The 14273-nt window shown below is 36.6% G+C and overlaps 1 protein-coding gene across 2 annotated transcripts in view; it reads left to right on the forward strand.

Moving 5' to 3' along the window:
* The window catches only part of GRM5 (glutamate metabotropic receptor 5), a 1888276-nt gene that overhangs the window by 1635799 nt on the left and 238204 nt on the right, over positions 1–14273 (forward strand). The gene's annotated exons all lie outside the window — the stretch shown is intronic.

Consider the following 14273-nt stretch of genomic DNA (forward strand, 5'->3'; position numbering starts at 1 on the left):
CTATAGAAATCAGGCAAATTACAGAATATTTACCTTTTAGGTAAATGTTGGTGGAACATCTTAAACACATGTATTACTCTTCTTTCTTCCTGGACAAAGGTTAATTTTGTGCAGCAATACTCTCCCCTAGCAAACACCATAATTCCATAGTCTGATTAAGCAGAAGGAGCTGCTAGATCACAAGAGCAAAGCATCATCATTGTAAATATGTAAATAGTCTTAATACAACTCTAACCGGTCTATCAACACACATTTTATTACTCATCATCAGCAACATCATCATCAACATGGCTTTTCCGATTTTTCTACCTGGAGCCAAGATGTCATGTCATCTGTTGCCATCTTCAATTCAATGCCACTCTGTTACTTTATTGGACAGTCATGTCTGACTGCTGCAGGTCTTCACTCATACAATCCATAATCCTCTTTCGCTGTATGCCCTCATTTTCTTCTTGCCTTATTCCACCATGTCCCAAATTATCTTCAATAGATTGCCTTCTCCATTTCTGCACGTGCCCCGATCACTATAATCTGTTCTCTTTTACCTTCTCTGCAGTTAGAGCTAGTTTGGTTTCTGCTCTGGTGTCCTCATGTCTTTATATATTCCACAGTGACCATCCTAACCTATCTCAGCCCTTCATCTCCATCAGATCTAGCTTCCTCAGCTGCTCTGCATTTACGGCCTAGGTTTCTTTTACCATAACGTAATATTGGTCTCACCGTTATTTTGTACATCTTACTTTTCACCTTCCTTGGCATTTTTCTTTCCTGCCCTACCCGCTGCAGCCCCTCTGATTCTAACTTTGACTTCCTCATTCAGAATTCCCTTCTCCTTAACCACTGTTTCCAGATAACTGCCAGATAACTGAAGCTGTTAACCTGTTCAACTCTTTTCTCTTCTGTATCTTATTTTTCAGCTTTTTCTGATTTCAACCATTTGCCACTATTGCAACTGTCTTATCTGTAGTCAGTTTTATCCCATGTACCTTCAGTTTTGCAATCCTTCTCATATCCTTTGCCGAAGTTCTTGCTGAGAGTCTGCTTGTAATGCTATACCATCTGCATACAGCAACATTGCTGATCTGTCCCCTACTGACTGTTTTCCAATGTAATATATCACAAGTATATACAGCAGTGGGCTGGTTCAGACTTGAAACTTGATGCACACCCACTCCCACTGGGAAACCCTCTGTGAGACCAAGCACTCTTTGTACTTGAATCATTAGGTCTTGTACATAGCCTGCACTAATTCTGCCAGTGTTTCTTGGACTTGGAACCATCATAGGACTGCCCATATCAGCTTTCCTTGGACCCTGTCATATGCTTTCTCCAATCTAGCAATGCCCAGTTAGACTCTTTTCTCATCTCTACCTTCTTATCAACTATCTGTCCACTGTAAACATTGGGTTGGTAGTGCTACATACTGATCTGAATCCAAACTTCTCGGCTTGCATCTTACTTTTTATTACTCTGTGTTTTCATTTATAAATCACCTTCACTGGTCACTGGTCATTCTTCTGTCATCTTGCTTTTGCTTCTTCTCAACAGCTTGTGATGAATAGTTTACTGCCAATGGATCACTTTTCATGGGTTTTTCCTTTTTTTCCACTATGGTCTGACAATGGAGTTTGAATACATAATTTAAGGGATTGTAGGGGTGGAGCGGGTGTAGGGGTGGAGCCCCCGCCAGCAAAAATAATTTTCTTGTATTTTTTTGTTGATTTCAGTCGCTAGCTTTTGAAACTTATTTTTTGGAAAAAAAATATGAGTCAAAATATTATGTCTCAATGGGTTACAGGTCCTCTGCTACAAACCACTTTTCCCGGGATACAGTCATATTACCGAACATGCTTTCAGCAATACTCCACCATTCTAATTACAGAGAATGAAAATCCATCTACATTTTCCTAAATACACTACTTTTACTTGATCCCATACCTAAGGGTGCACTTCATGGTATGGATCATTCCCTGCCAAAGTACTGCCCTTGTGCATTCAGATAGTTTTATTTGCAAGTCTTTCTTCTTCACCTGTGCTAGACTCTTGCATATCCCAGTCATCAAAAGAGGGAAACAGATGTATTTTTTTTCCATCTTTTCATTTGCTGAGCTGAACACATGGCTACTTCTGTTTTGATGAGTTAAACTTCCAACTTCTGCCTACAGCCTCTCTTTACTCAGAGACCTGTATGCAGTTTTCCATCCATCTTACTTATTTTTACCACAAAGGAAAATCTCCTTCATATATACTCACTTTACACTGAATTCTACCCATAGCTAGATATTTATGATTTTTTACGAATATTCTTGCTGCATGTTTCCAAATTATTCATTGCTAATATAGCCAGTATTTTGTAGCGTCGTCTTATTAATTGCTTCTTCATCAAATTAAGTCTTTTACATCTTGTTTGTTTTTTTAAAAGCATAACAAAATTGTATTCTGACTTCTTCACATATTGCCATTTCTATATATCACTTAACTGTTTAATCAACATTTTTCTTAATTATACCACTGACTCCTTATCATATTCTGCAGTGATTTTGTCAACCAGTTCTCTCAAGTTTTCTACTTTGGCCAGGAAATATCAATTTATACTGCAATTGGAATGCATCCTAATTTGCATGCTGTCATTCCAAAATCCCTGATGCTTTGCCAAGCTTGCCCATAAACTAAGATGAACAGTAGAGAAATGGCCATAATGAACACATGCAGTGTCCTACAGTTCTAAGCAGTGCATTCCATCCAGGTATGTTTTAAGCAAATATACACTTTACCATTACAACAGAATAGTGTTAATCATTAATTGGATTTTATTAATTTCTGAAACTTGTGAAGGGTTCCATTCATTTTACTGAGTCTGCTTTTGTGAAAGGTAAAGTTTGCAGCACTGTGATTGACTGGGTTTGTTGTAATGCTGGTGTTTTTGTGGTAATGAGATGCACCTGTTTGAAGCTTAGCAGTCTAAGTAAAAGGGTAAGGTTTACTCACCTACTCTACTGATTTGCTAAATTGGCATTTAGGTTTAGGGTCAGAAAGCAGAAGCAGAGTTCTGGGTTAGAGAGCAACAGGAGAATTTAAGTTTAAGAAGTTGTGTGGGGATGCTACGTACCATTTCGGAAAATTATCTTCAGGGACCAGGAAGGGAGTTTTCAGTTTAGGAAGGGATTGTGGAGTTTCGGTTTAGAGCGTGGGAGAGAAGTTTTAGCCTTAGTGAGTAATCAAAAAATTTAGCTTATGAGAGTGAGAGGAGAGTTTTATGGTTACTGGGCAAGGTTTCATGCTAGACTTAGAGAGTTTTAATATTAGAGTCAGTTGTCTAGGATGATTATGTAATTCTGGAGGATTGACATTGTAAACTGTTTTAATGGGTTTACTGGATCTGGTTGAATTTAATGGTTTTAGAGATGAAGTATTTTTCATGGATCTAAGTAGGTCCATTTTAATAGTACTGTCCCAGTTCTGGATCAGCTAGTGAGGTTATATAATCTTTAGTTTGTCAAATTGTCTTCACTTCTGTACTTTTTAGCCAGTGCTCCAAAGTGCAACGTGCAACTATGTGGGTTTAACTGGTAAAAATGACATGTCCATTAGTAATATCTTAGGTATGGACACATAATATAATGTGTATCACTTTACCAATTCTTTTTTTTGATAAAACATAACCTTTGTGGTTCAAGACTGCAGTTCTTTGCTGTTTTGGAAGTGCTTTTCTCAGCTGACAATGATGGATTCAGCAAACTTCTTGTGATACACCTCTCTGATTTTGGCAATCCCTCCCAAAGAGTGAATGTTTCTACTACAGATGGGTGTTCAAGTGAGGTAATGTAAGTGTTCATGAATGGAAAAGTTATGTCTAAATGTTGGAATACTTGGGATATTCTTCCACAGTATATTGTTTATAGAAAGTTAGTTATTACGCATGCAGTCCAGGAGACCACTAAGGAACCTAGCTCAATTTCTCAGTTACTCCAAAACACTGTCTGGTTAAGTGACATTACAAAAATAAAAGAAAGATTCAACACTGCACCCCTGACACAAAAAGCATAGTCTTTAATGAATTTATTTAAATTGATGGATTTTTGGTTTCATTTGTTCTAATGAAGTCTAGATATGCACTACCAGAATAAAGAGCTAAACTCTAATAAACTGTTTTAATTTAAATATTTTTAGTGGCAGTGATCAATTTTCATTTTCTAAGATTAGTTGTGGTGGACTTTGGTGGCCTATTTTGTTTATTTTTTAGTTTACTTTTGTCACCTTTTACAATTTTTTGTGGAATTGCAGGTAGCAGCTGGTTAACAAGTTAAAACTTTAGTACACTGCGATATTTACCAGAATTAAAAAGCATCTTGTTTGGGTTTTTGGGAGGAGTGCAAACTAGTTTGAGTTTTTTAAGGGATTTTGAGGTTTAATGGTGAGTGCAAGATATGTTGTGAAATCCATGGTAAGAAGAAAAAAAATATTGAAAATTTTTTTTTCAGAAGAGCTACATCTTGTAGAAGATTATTTTAGAGTCCTAGACAAAAGACAAACAAAGATTTACATTTATGTTAATCTAAACTTAGGTATAAGACAGGCTCAGTTTTCATCAGTACCTCTAACAACCTTGTCCATGAGGGTCTATATTAAAAGATTGGTTTTACTACTTCGAATCAGTAAACATCGAACTTTACTGATCAAAGTAGTAAAACATCGAATCGGTAATAAAACAGTATTTAAAACAAAATAAATAAAACAAAAGGGTGTAAGCAGGGGACCCCCCCCCCACACCACCCACTATTGAAATATACCAACACCAAGATCGCACTTCAGTGTGATACAGAGCAGAACCGGAAGTTGTCCATTTCCTACACTGTAGCGTGATGTAGGAGTTGGTATATTTAAGTAGCGGGGGTGTAGGGGGTGCAGGGGGGCTTGCCTTTCTGCTTACTCCATTTTGTGTAATTTTTTTTGTTTCCTAAAATGTTTTATTACTGATTCGATGTTTTACTACTTCGATCAGTAAAGTTCGATGTTTACTGATTCAAAGTAGTAAAACTTCAATCATGTAATATAGACCCGTCCGTGAATATGTATAAATCATGTTACTTGTGTCTGATTTTAGCCAGCTGTCCATCATTTTCAGAAGCTGTATCCTTGATTCTATACTCTGGAGGTTGAGATGCATGGTGTCAATACCTACTGCATTTTATTGTTGATAGCCTCTTCATCAGAGTCTGTATATTCTCTTCTTCTATTCCAAAATTAAATTTACCTTGCTGTTATTCATTCTTTCCATCCCTTTCTGTCCATGTTGTTCTTTCATATCCTCTTCTACCCACTCAACTCCCTTCATAAGAATTCTGTTCAGCCCTTTCCCCGGATTATTCACCCTTCCCATTAGATTTCTCATTTTTACTGTTGATATTACTTTTTTCATGACATACAAAGATTTTGTATATATCTATTACTGTTTTATCATAACATTGAGGAATCTACACATGCTTTGCATAATATTAGCCACAATCTGCATTCTGTTGGCATCCACTCCCACTACAAAAAGTGCCCTAAGGATATTGGACTTTGGCAATGATATGATCCTTATACACTTTTTTTCTAAAATTCCATTTAGATTTACTTACACATGATTATATCCACTTGCTGCACTATCCCCCTATAAAATCAATATCTTAAAAGAAAAACATAATCGTTTAACTACAATTAGGAAAACGGTAGATTTCCCAGTCTTCACTGTACCATGATCTTTCACTATACCATGATCTGCATTCAAAATATATAGCTAGTTCAGTGCCTTCTGTGGGCCGGGCTGGCAACTCGGCACCATAAAACTCCACTGCCAATCATGAGCAGACAGATGATCCACTGTGGCGACCCCTAATGGGGAAAAGCTGAAAGAAGAAGAAGAAGAATGTTCTAAGTTCTGATCTTGTGCACTCTTGTTGTTCTAAACATCCACTCTTCTCAGTTATTTAAATTTCAGTGTTCTGTTAAATCAATGAACTAAAGTAGATCCATATATATATATATATATATATATATATATATATATATATATATATATATATAATTAGGGTCTATATTAGTTTGTCGCAATCCCATTACAGCGAACACCGGATCATCAACCCTAATTCATCAAAAATCATTTCAGCAATTTGCTAAATTTACGAAGGACAAGTAAATACTTGCACTACAGCACAAGTTTGCTCCTTTCTCCACTGTAGTCTGATCCCGAAGTTGGTATATATAGTTAAGGGTGTGTGGGGGGCACAGCCCCCACATTGGGGGGGTGAGGGATAAAGCCCCCCCCCACTTGAGTGGGTTTGAGTTCTGTATCTGTTGATCCATTGTGCTGTAGAGCAAGTATTTACTTCCCTTGGTAAATTCAGCAAATTGCTGAAACAATTTTCGCTAAATTAGGGTCTATAATACGGTGTTCGTTGCAATGGGATAGCGAAAAATTAATATAGACCATATATATATATACATACATATATATATATATATATATATATATATATATATGATGAATATGAACACAAAAATGGAATGCATTGAGAAGCAAAACATTCAGTGATGCAGAAAATAAACAAATAGAAATTGACATACTAGATAAACTGAGAAGGGAATGGTTTAGTGTGGAGGCTCTGAGACAGACAATATCACAACATGATGTATAAGAATTCCCACCGAGTGGTTTAAGAGATAGAGTGGGGCACTTTTTGAGAAGATATTCCACAAGGGGAAATTTTGAAACTTTCTGCTCGTGACTTAATTGAAAGTCCCATTAGAATGACTAAGTAAGGAAACAAGCTTAAAATGGTTAAAAAACAGGACATACTTAGTCAAAACAAGAATTATCAAAGGGAAAGCCTGCTTGATTTAATACATATGGATAGGCAAATTAAGACAGAAGACAGAAAGTGATTACAGAAAGTGAATAAAACTCAAAGTGTTAGAAGACTGACAAAAGAGATGAACAAAACAGAAAAAATATAAACCAGCCAAGACAAGAATTACCGTTACTGGCAGACTATAGAAAAGGTAGCATATTATCAACAACTCTTGAAAGATTTGATATAAGGAGCATACAACATCAAAATAAATAACATTTCTAATACTAAAATAGAATAACAACATAGTATTTATTCTAGAAGATGAAAGATTCATATAAAAAAAAATTTGGAGACAGGCAAATGTAGCTTCTGTAGGACAAAACTAGAAACAACTGCATGTAATGTTGATGGCTGCAATATTCTTTTGGCTAAGAATCTTTATACTGAAAGGCACTGTAATGTGGCAAGATTGCTGCATTGTGGATTGGACAACTACAAACATGTAGCTATAAAGCACTGGACTGGTCCAAAAAGAGAAGTGCTTTCTTTTTTTTTTAATTAAAGGTCTTTAGACACTAGATAACATACAATTATTGACAAGCAATATTTGGATCATCTTATTTCACTAATATAATAATGCATGTGCCCATTAATGGGTTTGTCTTTATGAATCAACTAAAAAAATCAATAAATCTAAGAAAAGTGAGGCAAAATCTGAGACAAAACATCATAGTAATATGCCTAAATAATAACACTTGAGAGTTATGCAATACAGTATACAAAAAGATAAGATGCTTATAAAAGGCTATGGAATATGAAGGTAGTAGTGCAGTAAATTAGGGTATCAGTGACAGTAAAATTAGCAAGAATATTGAAATATTTTGTCACCATGAGGCAACCCCAACATCAGCATTCTCATTTAGTTTATCCACATCTTCCTTGCACTCATAACTTCATATAATGTTTTTGGAAAGAGCATGCATATATAGCCAAGTGGTGGAGATGTTGACGGTGTGTAATGCCAGAACAGGTAAGTGGGGCTGAAGGGGTGAGAGTGTTTGTGTGTGTATGTGTATATGAGTCAGAATTAGGGTCAGGGATGAGTGAAGGATAGCAGTTGTATGTTTGTGTGCAAGTTTGTGTATTTTAAGGTTAGGGCCAGAGTTAGGTTAGGGGTTAGATATAGGGTTGTTTGTTTTATTTTATTTTATTTATTTTATATTTGTTTACCAGGATAATCTAACTGGGTGGTGAATCATTTTCAGCGAATGTCCGGGTGGAAAAATTCCAAGTTACATTCAATCCATAACAGCTTTAAAATACAGACATATGAAATCACAATTATGGTAAAATATAGTAAATAAAGGAGAATGTAATCATAGATTAAAAATACTAACATAAGTTAAACATTAAAAAAAAGAAAAAAAAATCTCACAGTACATAGTATAAGGGCAAAACAAATATAGTAGATTTGTCTAAGATTTCATAAGGTATCAGTTAATATTTTATAAAAAAATGGTGTGTGTTTGTGAATATTTGCATGTCTGAGTGTGTCTTGTGTAGTGACAGTGTTATGGGAAGGATTTTTTTATGAAGTTAAGGTGTAGATTTAGGGATGAGGGAAGGGGCTGTGTTAGAGTAGGAGTTAGTACCCATTACTAAGATGGTGCAGGGGAGGCAATAGGTGCTAACCCTAATACTAATACTGCTCCTTTCTAACATTGTGACCCTATACCTTACCCTCATAAAAAAACTTTTTGAAGCACTGCTACTATTCAGAAGAAGTGGAGACTAGTGTTATGTAGGTTGTTGTTGTTGTATCTTTCGGCTTTTCCCGGTTAGGGGTCGCCGCAGCAGAACTCCGGTGCGCTAATGATTGGCAGTAGATTTTTACGTACCGAGTTGCCAGCTCTGACGCACAATCTTCAACGAAGGCATGCCCATTCATGCATAGAAGACGCTGTAGCCGCGAATCAAACAGGACAACGTCTTACTGTGAGGCGACAATGCTACCGCAGCACCAACACTGTTATGTAGGTAACAGTGTTAATAACAAGTGAGGAAATAATTTTCTTGTCTTGATATTATTTCAGTTGATATTTTTTGTTTTTGTTATTGTGCATGTTCAAACTTTTTTTGTCATTTTTTTCAATTCGACACTAAACTACTTGGACCACACAAAATAGAACTGTTTTATATATGTGTGTCTATATATGTGTGTGTGTGTGTGTGTGTGTGTGTGTGTGTGTGTGTGTGTGTGTGTGTGTGTGTGTGTGTCTACACGGAAGCATAATTGTCTATCGAAACAGAAAGTAGTTAGTCCTACAAGGATCTAAACAAAAAACACACACAGAACATTTATTGCAAGGGCCTAAGCCTGCACACCCCCTGCTAATTAAATATACCAACTCTGAGATAGCATTATATTGAGTGAAGGGCTTACGCCCTGATCACCACTGTATAGCAATCTCATGGTGAAAAGGCCCATACTTTTCAATCAACTGTACCATCATTTTCACTCTTGTTGAAAAAGCTACTTCGATAAAAGGTTCTGCACCCTATGAATAAAGAGGATAATCAGTGCTGGTTTGGCACCATAAACATTCAGTTTAGACAGCACTAAATGTAACTAGTATTCTTCCCTCACAAATAAATATTTTGGGGTAAGGTTTATTGCTGCTAGGTGATTAATCATTTGCAAAAATAATGCCTTTCTTCTACTTTTAATGCACGGACACTCCAAGTAGTGAAAAAGCATTTGCTGGTACTCAGTACTGATAATATGTTGGCACAAAACAGTAGCATTTAAAGATGTGTGATCACTAAAACAAGAATTATGAGGCAGTTAGCCATTGAACCTTCAGGGATTTCAAAATGGTATACTGCACAAGTAGAATATTATACAGTGTTGTGCAATATAACTTTATTAGGGTCTATATTACATATCCGAACATTTAAATGTTAGAATCGCTAAACATCGACCTTTAGCGATCGAACATTTAAATGTTAAAATATGAATAAAAATTAAAAAAAAAAAAAAAAAAAAGGTATAAGCAGAGGGGCAAGCCACCCTGCACCCCCACCGCTATTTAAATATGCCAACTCCAAGATTGCGCTACAGTGTAGGGAATGGGAAGAAATTTCCCATTTATGCACTGTAGTGCACTGAAGTGCGATCTCGGAGTAGGTATATTTAAGTAGCAGGAGGTGTGGGGGTGCAGGGGGGCTTGCCTCCCTGTTTAAACCCTTTCCTTTTCCTTTGTTTTTTTTTTTTTTTATTGTTTTCTTACATATTCGAACATTTGAATGTTTGATTGCTAAAGGTCGATCTTTAGCGATTCGAACATTTAAATGTTCGGATATGTAATATAGGCCCACTTTATTAGCATCACCCAGATTTTCACAATCCTAACTCTCTTTCATATTCATAGTGTTTTTAATATTAATAGGGATACGAGCGTACTTAGTATTCCACATGGAAATGTTGAATCTATTTTGCTAACACAATTGGTATTGCTGGAAACATTGATACACTGTAGATGAAGAAGTGCATTGACAGGTTCTAGTTATGGAGTGACAGAAATGTTGCTGCTTTACAGTTTAATTGTTTCACACTAGAAAACAAAAAAGTTTATGTTCGCTGGTATTAAAAGCCAGTCTGATATACATCTTATGAAGAAGCAGTTTGCCAGTGGATGGAGATGTTACTTTCTGGGAAATAATGAAGAGAAAACGGTTTCACTGCTTAATGAGTATATAACTAAGAGGTTAACTGATTGACACTGAAGTGAAACAATTCATTACATGTATTGGCAGAAAGTCAAAGTGGATGGCAAAAATGAGGTTGTTCTTCTACAGATGAAGTATAAAGTGGATGAAAGTGTAACTCATTAACCACAAATGCCTGAGCTTCATTTCTTAAATTGTTTTTCATAGAAACTCATTGCTAATGATGGTGCTGTTACAGTGCAGTCAGTGAGTCAGTATTTTGTTTGCTTTCTTTTTTGTTTTACTCCACAGTTGTTTGACTATGGAGTTGGCATGGATCAGTAATGGGGGATGGTGGGACCATTGTAGGGAACTTTCCCTCTTGCAAAAAATTTAATTATTTTTATTGTGTTTAATAAGACAAAGTTATAACAGTTTCCTTCTGGTTATATCGTAATTTGGATTTAACTTGTGGAATCCTCCTGAAATCTATCAATGAGTGGTCACAGACAAATATAGAAAAAAACATGAATTTGTCCGCTATTTTTACACAATAACAAATATCAGTTTGAGGAGACTCTGCAGGCAGGCATTAAGGCATGAGACCAAAATATCAATCATGTTGCTGCAGTTCAGTTTTAGTTCCAGCCAACATATAACTCATGTACAATGGTCATTCTATGTTGTAGTGGTATGTCTTGAAATTAAAACATTTGAATAAGCTAATGAGATTAGAGTTTCATGCTTTAAAGGATGGCATGGTGGCTTTGTTGGTGACAAATGTGGAAGTAGGGAATATCAATGTTTAGCAACAGAGCTAGAGTTTAGTTTAACCTGTTTCCTCTTACCTAATTATACTAATGTAAATGTTTAACCTGCTTCCTCTTACCTAATTATACTAATGTAAATTATGACCAATAAGATGCCCCCACTCACTATACTAGCTTTAACCCCCTCCGTTCTTTCCCTCTGTATGCATGACTTGGATATTGTACTCCCCTCTACTAGTACTAATATTACAAAAATACGACTTCAAGAAAGGGTAAAAGCTGCTTTAAAATTAGACAAGCTTCAGCCCGTGATGGGAAAATTTACACACCAACATTAAGAGCGCCCTGCAACCTAGCCTTCTCTTTCTATTTATAGCTCTAAATACTTTAGGTAATTGTAAAAGCTGTTTTTGTATCCTATTCCACAGAGCTTGAGAATTAAGAATATTGTCACAGCCAAGACTGCATGAACAGAGGGCGTGCATTGCTTACGTGTGCTTTCACTGTTGTAATCACCCTGTGTTTGGGCTGCCTTCATGTTATCATAGCTCAGGACCTGACTCTTTTATATGGGGACAAGCCCCCCCCCCCTGCACAGTGTCACTATGAGTAGCTTTAATATGCTTCCCACCCACTCCGATATCATTAAATTTATTCGCCAAAATTTATCACCTGACTCTTCACTACCCACACCAGCCAATATAGTCAACCAATTAAAACTTAATAAATAAAGAATTACAGATCAGAAAACAATAATATTTTCAACATCCTTATGTTATGAACCTCCTCCACAGTAAGTGCATTCCAATTTTGGAAGTTTTTTCCCCTCCCATTTCCTCTCTATACTCTTCTATACAGCTATTTCATACCTCACAACATGCATATATGTCGACTTCCTCTAAGAGGAACTTTACCTATCCTAAGCCTATTAACTGCTTATGAATCATGCCTTACCTACATTTAAACCAAGTCTTTCACAAACACCTGCTTACCTCTGGTCCCCAGATACAGCTCCTTAATCAGACCATCCCTCTTCACCATAGGCAAAATACTAATAAAAAAACATACATTAATAACTTACATCAAATACAAAATCCACACTCCATTGCAAAAAAAGTTCCAAAACTACTTCTCCATAACCTCCAAAACTCCACAACCTACCCCAATAATCTAATGGAGAGTTGAGTTGTTAACCCCAAGCCTGGCCCAACACTGTCCCACCTAAACAAACCAAGCACCCAAACCACCCACACCCCATTAATAAAAACTCCTGTCCTCACCAATCCTCTAAAATACAACAAACCTCAGTTTCTTCCCACAGCCTAAAGATATATATATATATATATATATATGTATATATATATATATATATATATATATATATATATATATATATATATTTATTTATTGTCAACACCCACAGCATCTGCAATAAGAGTCATTTAGACCACATTACTTCGAACTCAATGTGCATACAACATATACTGATATTAATACAACAATAACACATATAGTAACGCTAATCCAACAATTACAACAGTAAGACATTTATATAGTGCAGTAACAAGCAGAATGACATGCACCAGGACTATTCCCTTACATGTCTTCATCAGTATCCAAAATATTGCACAGATAATATATTGCACTGATCAAAATCAGACAGATTTCAAATTGCACTGAAAGCTAACTTGGCATATTGCACAGAATGTTAATTTGGCATTCTTAATATTGTATATTAGGTATAAGATTGTGCTTTCTTAGAGTTATTACATATGACTGTGAACTACTATAGCGTTGTAACTCCAGACCTCCATAACTAGCATGGTGTATGTTATTATTGGAGTTCAGAAGTGTGATGGCTTGTGGAAAATAGCTTGTATTAAATCTGATGGCTTTGGAACATAAGCTATGATATCTCCTGCCTGAAGATAAACATGAGAACAGACCATAGAAAGGGTGTGTGCAGTCTTTGACTGTTTTCATAGCTCTGCTGAGGCACCGAGCAGAGTGCAAGTCCTGGATGGAGCATGGACCTGATAATTCTCTCTGCTACTTTCACCACCCTCTGTAGAGAGTTGCAGTCTGAAACTATGTAGTTTCCATACCACACTGAGAGATTACTATTCAGGATGCTTTTGATGGTAGCCCTGTAGAAGGTTGTGAGAACTGAAGGTGGTAGTTTTGCTCTCCTCAACCTTCTTAGAAAGTGTAGATGCTGTTGCACCTTCTTGACAATGTCATTAGTGTTTATTGACCAAGACAAGTCTTCTGCAATATGCAACCCCAGGAACCTGTTACTCTTCACCCTTTCCTCTGTTTCTCCTTTGATTGTGAGTGGCGAATGAGACTTGCATCTCTTCCCAAAATCTAGTATTATATCCTTTGTTTTATTCACATTGAGAGCCAGGTTGTTGCTGTCACACCAGACAATCAGTTGGTTCACCTCCACTCTGTAGGCTTTTTCGTCACCATTGCTGATGAGATCCATCACTGTAGTATCATCCTCAAACTTAATAATGTGGTTTGTGTTCTACCTAATGATGTAGTCATGTGTTAGCATGGTGAAAAGCAGGGGACTCAGGACACATCCTTGAGGTACTCCAGTGTTCAGTGTGATGCTCATTGAGGTGTTGTTGCCTACGTATACCTTGTGTGGTCTGTCAGTAAGAAAGTCCAGAATCCAGTTTTATAAAGGAGTGCTAACACCCACATGAACCAGCTTCTCAATCACATGTTGGAGGATGACCACATTGAAGGCTGGGCTGAAGTCAATAAATAACATGCAGACATAGCAGTTTTTGTTCTCCAGTTGGGACAAAGATAAGTGAAATGCCAGTGAGATGGCATTTGCCGTAGAGCAATTGGATCTATAAGCAAACTGGAGTGGGTCCAGTGTTGCAGGAAGACTTGATGTTAAGTCATCTTTGACCAATCTCTCAAAGCACTTCATTACAGTGGGGAG

The sequence above is a fragment of the Protopterus annectens genome, chromosome 5.part0 (assembly GCF_019279795.1).
Source record: "Protopterus annectens isolate FY-2018-M chromosome 5.part0, PAN1.0, whole genome shotgun sequence".
NCBI lineage: Eukaryota > Metazoa > Chordata > Ceratodontiformes > Protopteridae > Protopterus > Protopterus annectens.